This window comes from Ambystoma mexicanum, chromosome 13, assembly GCF_040938575.1.
Source record: "Ambystoma mexicanum isolate Mex_15411 chromosome 13, UKY_AmexF1_1, whole genome shotgun sequence".
NCBI classification, from domain to species: domain Eukaryota; kingdom Metazoa; phylum Chordata; class Amphibia; order Caudata; family Ambystomatidae; genus Ambystoma; species Ambystoma mexicanum.
The window spans coordinates 172377490-172394461 of record NC_090938.1 but is presented as its reverse complement, the minus strand read 5'-3'; the positions used below and the strand labels follow the sequence as shown (position 1 = coordinate 172394461).

Here is a 16972-nt window from a genome sequence, read left to right as displayed (position 1 = left end):
CGGAAATACCTGTTTACAGATCTGCTGATTTTTGTAGTGATGGCTCTAAATTCTGAAACTTTCGGAATCTTGAGCTCTCTATATCAGTTATCAGTCGGCAGCCATTACTGTGCCTGGCAAGAGCGTTCTGGCCTCAGTGCTGTTGCCTTGTAGCGTCCCCGTGGCTGCGGCACTCTTCACTCAAAGCAACTGCTGTGCTATTGAGTGTTTCAATTTGGTGTTTACACCTGTTTCCATAGTTTGTCACAGGAACTCACAATTTGTCTTTTTCGAGTTGCTGCAATAAATATGTTTTCTAACTCCTTCCAACAGATCTTTGTGCCAGAAGAAACCTCAATCCAAACCTCTGTGTGACTGTACCAAGCAGTAACATTAAAAGAACGTGCTGGCACATGAAGAATAGGAGGAGTGAAGATACGTACTGTGAATCATGGGCTGGTGGATAATTGGCCCCTTCTGTTTGTATACTTTTATTTTTATAAAGCAAAACTGTTGTTTATCAGTGTTTTACACAAGTGCATTATGTAAAGTGATGTCTCATTTAGAGTTGGGGCATAGTTTGTCTTTAAAACAGTGTAGAATGACAATGTTTAGACAGGAAAGAGAACCATTGTTGTCAGGATGTCGCTTCAGTCTTTATGTGATATGTAATATAGCCAGTTTCAGCCAGTATCCGAGCTGCTATGTAATGATCGTAGTTGTGTCTTTTTCTGTACAATAGCAAATGCTAACCACTGTGTTGTTTTCTGTCTGAATGTGTGCTGTGAGCTTTATTCTGCCATGTGTTTTTGAAAGGTGTTTTTGAAAGGTGCACTTTATTTTTATGTTCTTCTTGGAGGGTTATTTGTCGAAACACACCATACCAAAGTCGAGCTCGTTCATTTGATATTCACTGACAAACTAAGACATTTAGCAGTCGATGCCATTTATCTCCAAAGACATTGAATGATGGGCCTCGTAAGGTAATGTTGGACTTCTAAACGGACCAAGTACAACTTATTTTTGATTTCTCCTAGTATTAATTAAACAATAAGCCCCGAGCTGGGGGACATTACTGCTTCAGGGGATGCCCCCTCACCCCCTGCTCAGGACTTATTGCTATTAGGACCCCGGCCCCTAAAACCAGGGTACTAATGGTGTCTTTTTTAAGTTGCGAGATGCCTGCCTTTCCATGGCGGCCATTGAAATACAAAGATAAAAGTAAACAAAAAAAAGTGGCTGCCATGGAGGGGAGAAGGGACTACGTTGTGGTCCCTTCTGCTTTTCCATGGTGGCCATTGAAACATTTTTTAAAAAGTAAACAAAAAAACTTGGCCTCCAGGCAACGAGGAGAAGGATCCCTTCTCCCTTTCGATGGAGGCCAGGCTGCAGCTGCGACCAACCCAACAAAGGCTTTGTTGGGCTGGTAATGACCCAGAGTGGGTCAATGAGCTTGCTTGTAACAAGCTCATTGTCCCTTGCCGGGTACTAATGATGAATATTCGAGATTCTATTAGTCATGGAGGCAAGTATTATACATTAATGTTTTACTGGATATTAACTGGTCAGAAATAAATGCCAATAAGACAATTCCATAAACCCGCGAAACCATACACGCTTGAAAGCCACTGCTCCCTTACTCCAATCTCAAGTGACCATACCCTATACCATGTTTCTCCAGTCCTATTCAAATGCTCTTTTAGAAAATGACCATCCATAGAAACAATCCAAGATAGGTAAAGAGAAAGTGCCACAGCCCCCAGGCAGGATCCTTCTCTTCCCAACCGACCACCTGGAGCTTCCCTCAAACGAATTGCTGTCATTCAATGGCTCCAAAGGACCAGCAAGAAGACAAATGGAGGGAGGGTAAATCCTGCAGGATAATACTTGCCTTCATTCCGTTCATAGAATCCTGAATACTGAGCATAAATTCCTCGGAGCAACCAACGTTGTACGACATGGCCTGTGGTATCCCTATAATAAAAGCTCAAAGTCTCGCAATCACCAGAGAAGTGGCATGCACAATGGGTTTACAATAAGAGTACATGAAAGACCTGATCCTGCAACCAATCAGCCACCCTGAGTATATCCTCTAGCCTGGCACAGGACCTAAAGGCTTTAGATGCTCCTCTAGCTGAAAGAGCACCAAACACAGAGGCATCGATTACTAGCCGTAAAAAGGGATGCAACAGGACAGGGATGTTTACAGAACAAAATAGACAACAGATTTGAGGACAGTGTCAGTCTGATCCTAGACGAGCATCTTACAACACAAAAAGAAGGGACTTAATTAAAGCAAAGAAACTCAAACAGAGACATCGGGTGCTTCTAAAAGACATCAGGCACAATGGCATAACCAGTTTGGTAGACTGTTGCTTTAGAGGCATACCCACATTATCCGACTAACCCCTGAACAATGACAGGACACCATTAACATCCTAGAAATATGAGTATCTAGGGGTGGGAGGAATAGTAATCCTAATATCCTTGAACAGTCTATACGCCAAAAGGTGAGAACCCATAAGTAACCCATAAGTCAACCATATACCAGCTGATGGAAGAACTGTATCAATTAATAGTTGGATATCCCACGGAAGAGGTAAGTGTGGCAAAAAAGTTTACCACTTGTACAGACATCCACCTAAATGGGATACAAACCGTCCCAACACACCAACACACACCGGCCGTCCTGGCAGACACGTGAGATCTGATGGTGCCAGATGCACAAAGTTTGCTGGTAAGGTTTTAAGCCTATAAGTAAAAGCCTGCTGGGCCCAAAGAACCCCCAAATGATCCACACCATGAGAAGGAGGATGTGCGTCAAGAGAACAGGATGGAACTCTCCTTGCTCCCTCAGAAGTAGATTCCTGAAAACTGGCAACAGAACCAGAAAGTCTCCAGCCATCCTAAATGCAAGAAAGAAATTAGACCTGGAAGGTCCAGAATGATGTAATCAGTACAATGTTGGCCTTCCACTCCTGAATATGCAGCAATGTGTGCGCTAATATAGTGAAAGTGGGGAACATATACTAGGAGCCCTGACCACAGAGCTCGAAGAAGGCAGCTGTAACCTCTGCATACAGATCCAGCCTCCAGCTGAAAGAAAAATGTGGTATTGTGTCTCCGGGGTGGAAGAAGGTGGGTCGTGGGGCTGTAATTCCTGACCTCCACCTCTCTGCCCGGAACTGAGGCCTGCCACACTGGGGAAATAGCAGGCTTAGCATCTTCTTTCTTTGAAGCTCTGAAAGCGACCAGTTGCAATAATATATTTTCCTCATAGATGTTTAATTGTGTCTAGCGATATGAAAGTATTAAAAAACTTTACAAAACTCGTCACAAAATGATCTCCCAAAAGATTTCTCTTAGACTCAATAGAGTATCTGGACTCTGCAAGGTCTCCTAGGTTGTTGATGATCTTTAATAAAATGCCTGCCTTCTCTCCTGGGTGATGGCTTCAATGGTGTTACCTCAGAAGCATCTTTCTTTCTGATCTGCTCAGCTCCACAGAGTCAAAGGTATGTCTTCCAAACTTGTCCACCTTTGCCAGGTGGAATATTTTCACCAGAGTACCTCTCTTGTTAAAGACCTGATCGGGACATGGGTACTCTGCCCAAATCACATCTTTAGATAAGACTCTTCCAGATTTAGAAAAGAAAAAATCAGATCTTTGTAATTGTAATTGTTTATTTGTAAAGCGCTTATACATAATTGAAGTGCTTCAAACCGCTTCAAGGCGGGAAGGGAAACAAGGGAATACAGTAGTCATTCTTAGGCCTTGAAGTTTCCGAATGATCTAACAAAATTAACTAGCATACTGGGCCTGAGGCATTTCTACTAGTGCAATTGCATGAGAGGAGGGGAGGACAGGACAAACGATCTTGCTAGACCAAGTGCATTCAAGGTTGTGCAAGTGCACAGACAGGAAGTGCAAGGGAAAGGAGAGGGAACAGGTGCGCCCAGTCCATCAGGGGACTGGGTTAAGTGCGGAGAGGTTGACCCTCTCATGGAACCTATTCTGAGTGCAGTAGTGCCACGCTGAGTGCAAAGGTCCAGTGGCAAGGGTAGGACTGGGACGGGGAATCTGGGACCCGTGAGTCTCTGAAGGTGCACCAGGCGAACAGTCAGCGAAACTGAGCAGAGTTGGGGAGGATAAAGTAGGAGGGAAGCAGGTGAGAAGAGAAAGGAGGTTACAGGGGAAAGGGAGAGAGAAAGAGGAAGAGAAGTGGAAGATCATGAGGACTTTCTGGAACTTGCAGAGGTCCAGCTCAAGATGGAGAGAGGTAGGGAGGTTGTTCCAGAGAGAGGCACCTGCAGAGGATAGAGATCTACCTCTAAATCTCTGTTTGGAGACACGGCTCACCTGCAGAGAGTTGGAGGAGGCCGAGGTGAGGTCTCTAGAAGGAGAGCATTTAGGAAGAGAGCGTGGTAGGTAGTGCGGGCCACACCCCCAGAAAGCTTTGTGGACTATGCAGAGGGACTTAAACTTGATCCTTGCAGCCACGAGGAGCCAGTGGAGGGATTTCAGCACCAGAGAGATGCATACCCTGTGGACTTCAGGCCAAGGATAAGTCTTGTGGTTATGTTCTGGATAAGTTGAAGAGTTCGGAGAGTAGAAGTAGGAAGATTGAAACAGAGGCTGTTGTAGTAGTCCAGCCTAGAGAAAACCAGGGCTCTGGAGATGCTGAGCCTCTGGGGGATAGTGAGAAAAGGTAGAATACCTCTGAGGAAGTGCAGCTGGTAGCGGGACTTTTTAGAGATGTCTGAGTTGTGAGAAGAAGAGCGTGGAGTCGAAGATGACCCCCAGTTTCTTTGCCTCACTGGTGGGTGAGGGCACAGGACCAAAGGAGGCCAGCCAGAGTGAAAGTGGGAAGGCAGGAGCAGGGGTCCCAATGAGGACGATCTCTGTCTTACTGGCATTAAGGCAGAGATCATTAGCAGCACACCAGGACTGAATAGCGAACAGGCAGTCAGGGATGAGCGAGGAGGAGGAAGAGGCTGAGGGTAGCCTGAAAGAGAGCTGTGTGTCATCCGCATAACACTGAAAGTTGGAGGTGAACGCAGAGATCCTGTGGGCCAAAGGGGACATATAGACATTGAAGAACCAAGGGGATAGATAAGATCCCTGGGGAACACCACAAGTAGAGAGAGTGATAGCGGAGAGAAAGGATCCAAGTTCCACCTGGGAAGGACGATCAGAAGGAAACAACACTAGCCACGCCTGGGCCTGCTCTGTGATGTCCAGGGTATCACGCAGACAGGAGATCAGGATGTTGTGGTTTCCCATATCGAAAGCAGAAGAGAGGTCAAGAAGGATGAGGACAGAGGGAGAGTTAGAGTCAAGATTTGAGAGCAGGTCTTCCCGGGTGTTCAGAAGAGCAGTTTCTGTAGTTATGGGTGCTATAAGCGGACTGATGGTCATGGAGAGAGCCAACAGATTTGGTGTGAAAGGCAAGCTGAGAGATAGCCAACTTCTTCACGAGTTTGCCCCGGAAAGGAGTGATTGAGATCAGGTGATAGTTGGCCAGATTTGGAAGGGTCAGCAGAGGGTTTTCTGAGAAAAGGGTGCACATAAGAGTGCTTGAGAGAAGCGGGGAAAACTCCAGTGGCAAAGGAGAGGTTGCAGACGTCTGCCAATAGGAAGCTGGAGCAAGAGAGTCAATGTTGTCCTTGATGGTTTTGGAGGGACAGGTGGATCAACCTGTTTGGAAGAGGCTTTCATATACCGGACTGGAAACCTCCTAAGGTGTCACAGAGGAGAGGAAGGAGAGAAGAGGGGGAGGGGTGGGGTGGCCGAGGGTGGCCCAAAAGGATGATGGTGGATGAGTGGGTGCAGATGAGAGATAGAGGACATGATGTCCTTTGTTGGCAGTGAAGTGTGCAGCCAGGGCTGTGCAAAGGGCCTGGGTGGGTGCAGTAGGGGATGAAGCTGCAGTAGGGTTGGCCAGTTCCTTCAGACTTTGAATAGTTTGGCTGTGTTGTTGTATGCCGCAGAAAGGCAGGCTTGAATATGGACTCTTTTCTTGGACCGGATGCAGAGTCTATATTGCCTTTGCAGAAGGTAGCACGCCAGCTTGTCAGAGGATGCACCTGAAGATCCCCATTTCTTTTCCAATGCCCTGCACTTGCATTTAAGGTCAGGCAAATCAGAGTCGTACCAAGAGTTGCACATTTTGGCAGACTTCAGTCGAACCCTCTTGACAAGGGCGAGGATGTCGAGAGTGTTGGAGTTAGAAAAGTGAAAGTTAGAGAGGGCTATGTCAGGGTGGGAGTCAGCCGTAAGAGTAGGAGGAGGGGAATAGGTATAGGCAAAAGCAGCCACTGACACTGTTTTCATGGGCTGGATTACCTTGAAGGTGGGAGGAAATGCAGGGTGTGCCATTGCTAAAGGTGAAGAAAGCTTCAAGTGAGAAGTGAGAAGTGAGAAGGGAGAAGAGAGTGAATAGTCCAGGAAAGAGAGGAAGTGAGAGGGATAGAGAGGGATGTCTGGGGAGATGAGAGTATCCAAGGTGTGGCCAGCCGTGTGTATCTTACCAGAAAGTAGAATAGAGAGAGAGCGAGTGGCATATGTTGCGGAAAGGTCCTGAAGAGTCAGGAGAGTCAAGATAGATGTTAAGATCCCCAACAGGAGGAGTTGGGAGGAGGAGGAAAGCAGAGAAGATGCCATGTCAGCCCACTCCGAGAGGAAGAGGGTGGACTGGGCCGTCTTCTAACATCTGACATTTTTTGGCAACCTGAGGTGAGGGCATTTTGCTGTCATGTGATGCCTTGTGCTAGGCACCATTCTTCTACTGAATACACCATTCACACATTCTGCCACAATCTGTAAGGGTGCCTGGTGTGTAGAGTAAGGGTGTTCTAAAGTCTAAGTTACACCTGATGTACCCTTCCCTGGGTCTTCACATCATCATTGGTATCAGCATAAACCTTGAAAATGACATACCTGTGTAAATATCTCTTCCTGGAATATAAGTGGGGAGTCGGCCACACCCATCCAAAGATGACAAGCTTAGAGCCAATCTGACTCACTTAGCGAGCTTTGCATTTTCATCCGGTCCAGGAGATATAAGATAGTGCAAGAAACACCAAACTCATTGGATGATCCCAGTTTCGTCTTCACCGTGGGTTAGATGGGCATCTAGAATCATTGCACGGTGCTCCTTCATGCCATTGTTCTTTTCATTTGGGGACTTTAGAATGTTGAGGAGGAAACCCCACATCCCTGGCTTCAGCCTTTTTGGCCCACTCTCGGGTTAACTAATTGTACCAGCTAAGACGTTCTAGAAAGAGCCCTCTCCACAGAGCCATCAAAATATTTGTTGAATGCTTCCAATCCACTCTTGCAAGACCCGCCCACAACATCAGTGACAGATATAAATAAAATATATTTTTCCAGACATCACTGGCCTCTTGTATACACTCCTGTATGTCGCCGGGATCACTTAAAATAGCCCAATGGGGACTTAATGTCCAAAACCCTCCATAAGGATAGGTCTAAAAGCGATTCCCCCTTTTATGGTAATAATGGCAGTCCTTAGGGTCTCTTACCCTTATTTCATGCTCCTTACTCAAATGCCACACTCCTACAATTGAGGTCATTCTGATGTGGTTTAAAGGGTCATAACTTGGCCCATTGCTGGGAACACCACCATGGGCACTAAGGTATTTTCTTCTCAGGTCCTGCAGGCCCTGGAGCGTGCAGCAGTGCGCAACCCCCACCCCATTCCTCATCCTGTCCAAGGCCAGAGTACACAAAGTAAATGGATCAACACCATTAAATGTCTGACAGACCTACACTCATCGGGCCAACCCCCATACATGTCTACTGACATACACAAACTGATGCACAGAGATCCTAGAAATTAGTAAGAGAAAGAAATGTTGAACTTATTTTTGCATTTAATAGTATGAAAAGAGGGCACTTAGATAGGAGCACGTGATACATGAGATGGTCACCTTTTATTGATTAAGGGAGCAGTAACTCTAAAGGGATTATGGTATGGGACTTGATGTTCCGGTCAGTTATGCATTTTTTTGGTTTTATTGATTTTATGCTACTTATTAAAATCAAAGAAAAGAGTACAGCATAATAAGAATCACTTGTGTTATGCCATAGGTTTGAGCATCTGACTAGCAATGCTTCTTAGTGAAAACATTGGCATGCAATTTGTGTATCTCTGTAATTAAGTTAAAGACCAAAATACACACAGTTGACTAATGTTAATATTTGTGGACATTTAAGCTTAGATTAGCAATGATATTAGAAAAAAATCAGAAGCATAAAATGATTAAAGTAGCTTTCATTTACAAAGCAAAACATAGGTTAAGAGGATATTTCATGCACTTAAACCTGAAGTGATGTCACTTATTGGCTTCAACAACTGTATTATCGGAAACTCTTTTTTTGATTGACAAAGAATGTTGTCCAATCAAGACAGTTTTTCACAAGCAATGAGAGGAACTTATGTTTAACCGTGTTGGGACATAGGGCGCATAGAACAGTGAAAATGTGCATTGGCATAGTTATATGACGTCTTATTTCCATCCAGGACCTCTTATATGGTTTGTGTTAAGGAAAGTGGGCAAAGGAATTGGAATAGCAAGTAAACCGGACCATCCATAATCAACATTTAGGTATACCTGATCCTCCACATCCTCCAGATTAGAGATCCCCCTCTGCTTCAGACCCGTTCTTTTGTAACCCCATGAGTACACCCTACAATGTCCCACAGATTAACACATGTCTTGCACGGAGCAAAATAGCCACTCCTCCCCAGTGTTACTTTCCTAAAATGATTTGATTAATATTATAATTGGTTATTTATAACAGGCTTAATACCCAGAGGTTTCTAAACACGGACCCGAGGATCGGACCTGTGTTGCTCTGCGTTGTCTTGCTTCCAAGGTGAGCGTGTTGCTCCTGAGCTATCCCCCTGAGACATCCAAAGATTCTCTTAATACTCCCTGGATTGATAGGCATTTTACTTTAGGATTAATTAATATGGACTGTAGAGGTTGTGAAATGTGAATCAGCCATCATCAACTCCCTTCTCTTCCTCAGCTAGACCGATGTACCCCCCACATTCCACCTCTCTCAGTGACCTTTTGAGGTTATGGTAGCAGTCTGTGGAAAATATATACATCCATAACCTAGACGTTAGATCATCTCCTGAGCAGCAATGGGTGTTTTACCCATGTCCTTCAAAGTCATACGATATCATTTTCAAGACGTGGATCCTGCAGGAACTACAACCCGGACCATCACTGGAAAATTATAGCATCTTCGCCTTAGTGGCTACATCTATGCCTGCCAAACATCACACCTCCAGATTGAGGTAATGCTGATGGAAACAGGCTCTAGAGATATGGGAAAACATTCAGCAATCACACTCTCTCTCCGTTGTTGCAATCCAAATTCTCAGTCACCGGTTGAATTGGCAGCTTCCACATAAGGAATTGCTTTCTCAGTCCACACGCAGAAGAACCTAGAAACAAAAAAACATAGATTTCCCAAAAGGGAGAGCCAATTCCTATGACAGACAAATCCTAGGTCCATTAGGCAGAGATATCGACTCCACCTGCGATAAGTATTAAAGTGTTATGTGATTTTACTCTCTTAAAATATTTCAAAAACTTTATAGATACTTATTTAAGAATCGTGCACAGGCAGACTTCAATTTCAGATTCACACATCAAACAGGAGGCATAGGACAAAATCATTGTGATTCAATAGGTTTTAAAACGATCTGAAAATAATCTATTCATTGGGAAGTAATTGCCAAAGAAGTAACTTTTTCTGAAGCAATCTCTAGACACTCCTCTTTCCAGTTCCTCTGCCCAGTCCTGTGACCAACTTATACACGTCTTCCTCAGGGCAACAGTGCTTCTCATTATTTGCTTGATAGAGCATGGTAAATCGCCTACATGTGACCTGGTCCTCTTTGGTCACCCAACTCATGGATTTTGGCAATCATTCATATGGCTTACACTCTACGCACACCAAACCCCTCAACTATAGCTGCCATGCCCTCAGGCTGTTTCACCATAGGTTTAAAGACTTCTTAGACTAAGGGCCTAATTTAGAGTCTGGTGGATTTAAAAGTGCATATTGTCCAGGTGCATGTATAGCAGCTTGCCTCGCTGTACTCGAAGCAAACTGTAGGATGATTCACTACAAGTTCTGTCCTGCAGGGACCAACTGTACACATAATTTGTTATGCGAACCATCTATTTATCAAACAATTATTTTGTTTTTAATGTCATTCAACATATTTTTTACTCATGTGGTGTGCCCGAAGCAGCTTTTCTTTGTCACCAAAATGTTTACATTGGTCTATGCGCAAGTAACCAATTAATGAGAGCCCTATGCCAAAGTGGACCTCTTCCAGCATGCATCTGGTCTTGTAGACAACAGTCAACTTGGGGTTCTAATTGAATGTTCCAAAACCCGTCTGAGAAGAACCAGTTTGTATGGGTTATCCTAGATCCCATCCAGGATTCGACACCTTCAGTGCTGATAGGATCATAGCCGTAAGATGCTGCAGTCTATTTTCTCTCTCTGCAGAATACAATGAATTGGTAGTTCCAGAGAAATATGGGCTCACAAGCCTACTTTATGCTCACCTCAACATAAGGCAGATTCAGGTTTATCAAGAAAAGCATAGGAACCGACTCAGGACAGCTCGAAGGTACTGCTGCAAGTGCCTGAGCTTGTTTAACCTATCCTGTACTGGTCATTCTGAGCTAGGATGGCTTGGTCTCTCCTTCTGAGTAGATATGGCCTAGCAAATCGCACTGTATTTCCATCAAGGGCAGGGTCAAGGGTAAGATGGATCCATTAGACCAAGATACGATATTGATGTGGCAGTATTTTTCAGACTTTTTTGAAGTTTGCAGTAAAATAAAATGTTTTTGGAAGCAACACAAGTAATTCCAATTTTCAGTGGGGGGAATCTTTCAACAAATTGAAATAGGTGGTTAAAGCCTTGTACCTAATGCAAAAGCGTATTACAAAACGGGTTAATCTTTAACAAGGACCCATTTCACTCAGTATGTTCCTGGATGACATCTTCACTCCACCTCTGCTAAACTCTTGACCATTCCTAAATTCAAGACACATAGAGGGGGCGGTCGTACCTCCGCTGTCCAGGCTTTGACTTTCTGAAACTCTTTAACCTTTACAATTAGGGATGAGTCGGACCACTTCATTTTCAGGAGACATTTGAAGACATGACTGTTCCCTAGAGTTGGACGGCGGCATGCAGCTGAGATCTGCTTGCAGCACCTTAATGGGTCTCTTGGAGAGATTTGCTGCACTTAACAAGATGTTCTACCTACCTATCTATTTCAACTCTATACCAACTATATATTTTTGAAATCCATATTCTCTGCAACTAGTAAATTACGTGAATTAAGAGATGGATTTCTATCTGAAAGCTCTTCCTATGATCAGTTTCAATTGTAGAGATCCTTCCTATGGCAATGTTTCACATTTTGTTGTTTTGATTATTTTTACTTCCGATTTCTCTTGTTGAGAGTATTTGTCTTTTATGCATTGATCTGTAGTGGTGATTAGGACAGACCCTTCTGTAATAACAAAGATGGGCTAAAAAAATAATGTAATTAAATACTGTCCAGAGGAATTCCTAGCGTATTGTGCCAACATTTTCCATCCATTCCTTTTTGTTGTTCTAAGTCACAAGCCTCAGACCTATTAATTGTCTTCCATTTCTGACAACTGCCCCTCTGCTTCAAGGGATTGATACACAACTACTAATAGACAACAGCATGGCAATGTTGTATACTCACAAACTTGTGGTCTATGAAGAAGATCTATTTACAAGGATGCCCACCTTCCCAGGGCATAGATATTAGGTAATCAGGCAGCAATTTATCTGCGCAAGAATTCTGGCCCCAAGAAGAAAAAGAAAAAGCTGAAGCTAAGCAAACACCTTTCCCCGGAAAACGAGAAGCTCTTTTGACATTTTGTCTTAGTAATTTCTTCTACTGTTCCACTACTTCCTCTCAGCTAGGAACTAGCTCAGAAATGCCAGGCCTCATGGGCATGTATGATTTCGACTAGCACCAGGAAAATAACATAGGGCCTCATTCCGAGTTTGGTGGTAGCCATGGCGCTATTTGCTTAAAGACCACACGACCATTGCGGGTCCCGCCTAAGGACCTCGGAATTGGGCGGTAAGGGTTTAACAGCACCGGTCTCCTTACCGGTGACCGTTAACCCTTACTGCCCAACTCGGAATGAGGCCCATAGCCTTGCTCACTAAAAGAACAAAGTTGTCATCTACTCTGTTAGTCCCTGCATTGCCTTAGCAAACATAGGTTTCCTGAAACCTGACAGTGCCCTGTGCTTTAGTTGTCATTTTCTATTTGCATACAATAAAACCATGTTTGTAATCAAATGTTGTTTTGGATGTCTATGGAGGAATTATGATCCTAATTGGATGCTCTGTAAAACGATCACAAAACTATCTTGTGATCAAGTCCTAACAGTTATGTGCTAACGGTCGAGCAAATGCTCAGGTCAACTTGTCTTTTCTCAAACCTAGTTGGGTAATATCGAATTCCCTAGTGCTTTCCGATTAATGGGGATTTCAATATATGTCAGTCAGATCAACTAAGCAGGGAAATCTATGACAAATGCAATGATGGCAAAGAAAGAATGACCTATTGAAATTATTCTTCAATTTTGTTTTTTTCTACGGTTCCATAAGTGCCCTTCAACCTTCCTCCAAACGTATGACATTTTCTTAAAATCAAGGTTTCTGTTCCTATCATTTTTGGAATGCCACAAAACGTTTGTAGTGTAAAAACGTGTTACAGGATCTTTACTTTGACATTGGCAGGTATTTTATGAAGAATGTGGGGGATTACAACACTACAAAGGGAATTTTACAAGTAAGTGACATAAGAATATGGGCCAGGCTAAGGTGTCCAAAATGTATCTCATTGCATTACTAACCAATTCTTTAATGCATATAATATTTTCCCTCCATTTCATTGACTACGGATAAGCAGAGCTCAAGAGTTCAGCAAGAAGCAGACAATAATTAATTAAATTGCAATGAGTTCAGAATTGTGATTGATTGTAAGTGGTGAAAACTATTGTAATCCATGTTGATCAAACACTGAATTGGTTTGTGCACATTCTGAATGTCATTCTGTATCTGAGACACAGAGCACTTTCTTGAAGAGATGTATGCACATATGTAATGTAAACTGTGAAAATAGTTATTTTAAGGCAAATGTACAGTAACAAACATTTTCTATTTTTTTTACATTTTGTATTTTAACAATGTTTTACTGTAAATACATTTCTTGTTCTGTCTGTTTTTTTCTACTCTGTGCCTCAGAACAAACTTCAATTATTGTTTTCTCTAAACATCTATGAAGTCTCTCAATAGAAATGTTGTGGTTACAGGTGTCTGTTTGGTTCCTTATTGAGGTGCGAGGGAACCCTGTCCTTACACGTAGTGGGCCTCTAGGGCTCTCATTCAGAAGTAGCAAGAAATATGTAAGTGAGTAAACCTGACTTAATCAAGTGTTTTGCTGTGCAAAATCTATTTCATTTGATGAAATAAAACACTTTAAGGTAAATTTGATTCTGTCATTTCCATGCCAGGCTGGCAAATATGTAATACCACATTGTGTGACTTATAAAGAAGATGTTGCACTGTGAAAATGTTTTCAAATGTTGTTGATATTCCACATAAGATTATGAAAATATGTAATAAATATGTTATGTACACACACACCAATTTAATCACATTTTAATATGTTTAAATAACATTGAACTTTCTATACGCAATGGCAAGTAGCGTGAATCGTTTAGTCATTATTCTCTCTCATTTTTCCGTTTCTCAATAGCCTGGAAAACACCATCACATTATATATATTGGAATCTAAAAATGTAAAGAAAAAATATATCATACATGTACATATAAAAGTAAATTGTTTGTAGTATCAAGTTCTATGTCATGTGCCTTGCCATGAAGCCACTATCTATTTTTTATGGCAATCACCTCCTCCTTAAAGTCACTGGTGAGGGATCCTGGGATTAGTCCGTAACATCTGATGAGCAAAAGGTTGCAGACCTTTGAGCTACACATTAGGACACTATGCGGGTTTGAGGATAATCCTTCACTCCCACACTTAATCAACATGTTCATTAAAAATAAGAATTCATGAAGGTAGCTTATTAAACAACCACACCTGCACTTTGACAGGGTTTCTTTCTAAGCACAGAAGAGATGCCGAATGTCTGCCTTCCTACCACTCTTTCTTGTTGCCTACAGACAATTATTTAAGCAATAAGACCCGAGCCGGTGGGCCAGATCGAGTGGTAACAGACCGGGGCCTAAGTTACAGCATGATGGCCTTAATGATGGGACCTGGTGCCGTTAGCACTTGATCCGACATGCCAGCGAGGATCTCATTGGTATTCAATAAGGATACCCGGGGCACCAACAGCAATGTATTTTGTTTGAATGAACAAGACACCTTGTGGCATCCTGTTCATTCAAACAAAATACTTACTCAAGATGGCCGCCATGGTGCTGGAAGGCAGGGCTCCATGCACAGCCCCTCACCATTTCCATGGTGACCGGCACAGACACAGAGCAGGGCGCCGTCGCCAAACCTTTCAAGTCAATGGGGCTGGAAGATGGAAAGGGAGCACAGAACCGAGGAGAAGGGGGGAGAACGCAGAGGGGTGGGAGAAGCAGGCTTCTCGGAACACAGGCTGAGAGCGTGGGAATCGGCCTATGATCTGAGCAACCTGATTAGCTCCACCGCCCCAGGTGCTAATTGATATTGAAAGTGGGTCAAGCTTCTTTTAATTTGAATATCTTCACAGTCTTCCTTATGTCTCTTTAAAAGTTGTATTCTGAAGTGTATGGCTATAGCAGTTTATCTTTGAATGTTAGACATCTATGGCTACCCTTACCTTAGAGACAGATTGATAAAAACAAATGTAATGTAGAATTGTTCTGCAAATATGGCCTCACTGCACATGGCTCTGCAAAAAAAGTGGGTAGGGTGTGTGATTCGGATAGCAGGACGTCAGATGTGTAAATCTGTGGTGTTGATGGATACAGGTCAGCAATACCCATTACCTCTGTGCCGGGATGAACATCTCTATGTTGTTTGTGGTTGGTATGGACCGGGGCAGGTTAGCCATATGGGGAGAATATTGCACAAAAGCTTTAGTCTCTTTGCTATAGGCACTGTCCCAACTAAAAGTGTTTTAAATGCAAGCACTAGGAAAAATGGTTCTCTTAAAGGAAATATTTTCATTTTAACACAAAAGCAACAATTGATTTTTCTCATTCCCACTATGACAGTGGTCTTCAAACTTTTTTGCCCTGGCTCCCCCGTGAGCAAAATGTGGGCCGCCAGGACCCCCCAAAAATGCGAAATAGACAGTAAGTCCAAGTGGCTATGAACTATCGAGTGCCGTCACTGCACCCTACTCGCAGTATAGTGCCTGGGCTCCCCCACCTGCTCCCATCACAGTATCTTGGCTCCATCATTCCACTCCTAACCCAGTCCCTGGGCTCGGCCTACCCCACCACAGACCCTGGGTTCACCCCACCCTGCTCCCACCAATGTCCCTGGGCTCTCCTCACCCTGCTCCCACCACTATGTCATGGCTCCCCGCATCATGCTCTCACCATGGTCCCTGGGCTCGCCCCACCCTGCTCCCAACACAGTCCCAGGGCCAGTGGTGGCTGGTGAATTTCTTAAGGGTAGCAGCATACTTATTCCTCCCAGCCATGCCACAGCAAACAAGCACAATGAGGCAGCCCAAGCCATTCAAATAATGGGTTAAAATGTTGCATTTTAGAGCCTACTTTTAAAATACATTGGGTATAAGGCCAAACAGTTTTCAATTAGCACTGGGGGGCCCTGGGCCAGGCATGGCATTTATTACTGTACATTTATGATCGTTGTCCAGTAAAAAGATATTAACCCTGTCCCTGGGCCTCACAACACCTAACAAGGTGCTGAGGGGCCCACGGGGAAAGCATGGTATGTTTTACTGGACATCTATAAAAGATGTCCAGTAACAAAATACCATCCCTGTCCCCTGGGCTCCACAGCGCCTCAGAAGGAGAACTGTTTTTAGCGGGTGGGTAGGGGGATGTGCAACAGCTGCATTTTTTACCCCTTAACTGCCAGGCTATTGCGCAAGTCTTTTCAAAAAGGACTAGCATACTCGTCCTTGGCACTTAATTAATATGGGCCTCATTACGAGTTTTAGCACCATGGCTGCCTCCAAACCGGGCTCCATTACCGGGTTCCTGCAATGAGAACTTACCGGGTCATTCCGAGATAGGAACCATTCCCCATTCCCATTTAAGCCCCCATAGGGCTCAATGGGAATGGGGAGGGAGGTAATAACGGGCACATTACAACTGGCACGTTATTAACTCCCACTTCCCCTCGCGGGACCCGGAAAGGACGCCTGGTTTTACCAGGCATCCTTACAGGGTCCCGTAAAGGGAACCTCGTAATCGTTGCTCCCGTAATGAAGGGGGTAGGTCCCGTACGGCCCCCTTCATTATAGGAGCGCCAGGGTTATAATGAGGCCCCATGGGCCTCACTACGACTTTGGAGGTAATCGTGGCGCTATTATCGCCATGGCTGCCTCCAAAATCGAGTCCGGGTCCGGGTTCCCTGAATGGGGAATTACCGGGCCATTCCGAGTTTGGAGGGTCCGGTAATTCCTCCTTCAGGGAACCCGGGCCCGGACCTTCACCATTCTCATTTGAGCCCCCATAGGGCTCAATGGGAATGGGTGCAGGAGCTAACAACGGGCTGATTACGACCAGCCCATTGTTAGCTCCCTAGTAACCTCGCGGGACCCGATCTGGACGTCTGGTAAAACCAGACGTCCAGAGCGGGTCCCGCGAGGGGACCTCGTAATCGTGCAGAGTGGGTTTATCGGTTGTATACGAATTGTTCGTTTTACAACTGT

General features: G+C 44.1%; 1 protein-coding gene across 4 annotated transcripts in view; it reads left to right on the top strand.

Annotated features, from left to right (window-relative positions):
- The window catches only part of LOC138521035 (potassium voltage-gated channel subfamily A member 3-like), a 279474-nt gene extending 265758 nt beyond the window's left edge, over positions 1–13716 (top strand). For 2 of the 4 annotated variants that reach the window (XM_069633542.1, XM_069633543.1), the window contains one exon: positions 313–13716. The gene's annotated coding sequence lies outside the window, so the exon portion shown is untranslated. The remainder of the gene's footprint in view (positions 1–312) is intronic. The other 2 variants (XM_069633545.1, XM_069633544.1) reach the window with 1 other exon arrangement.
- The last annotated feature ends 3256 nt before the right edge of the window (positions 13717–16972 follow it).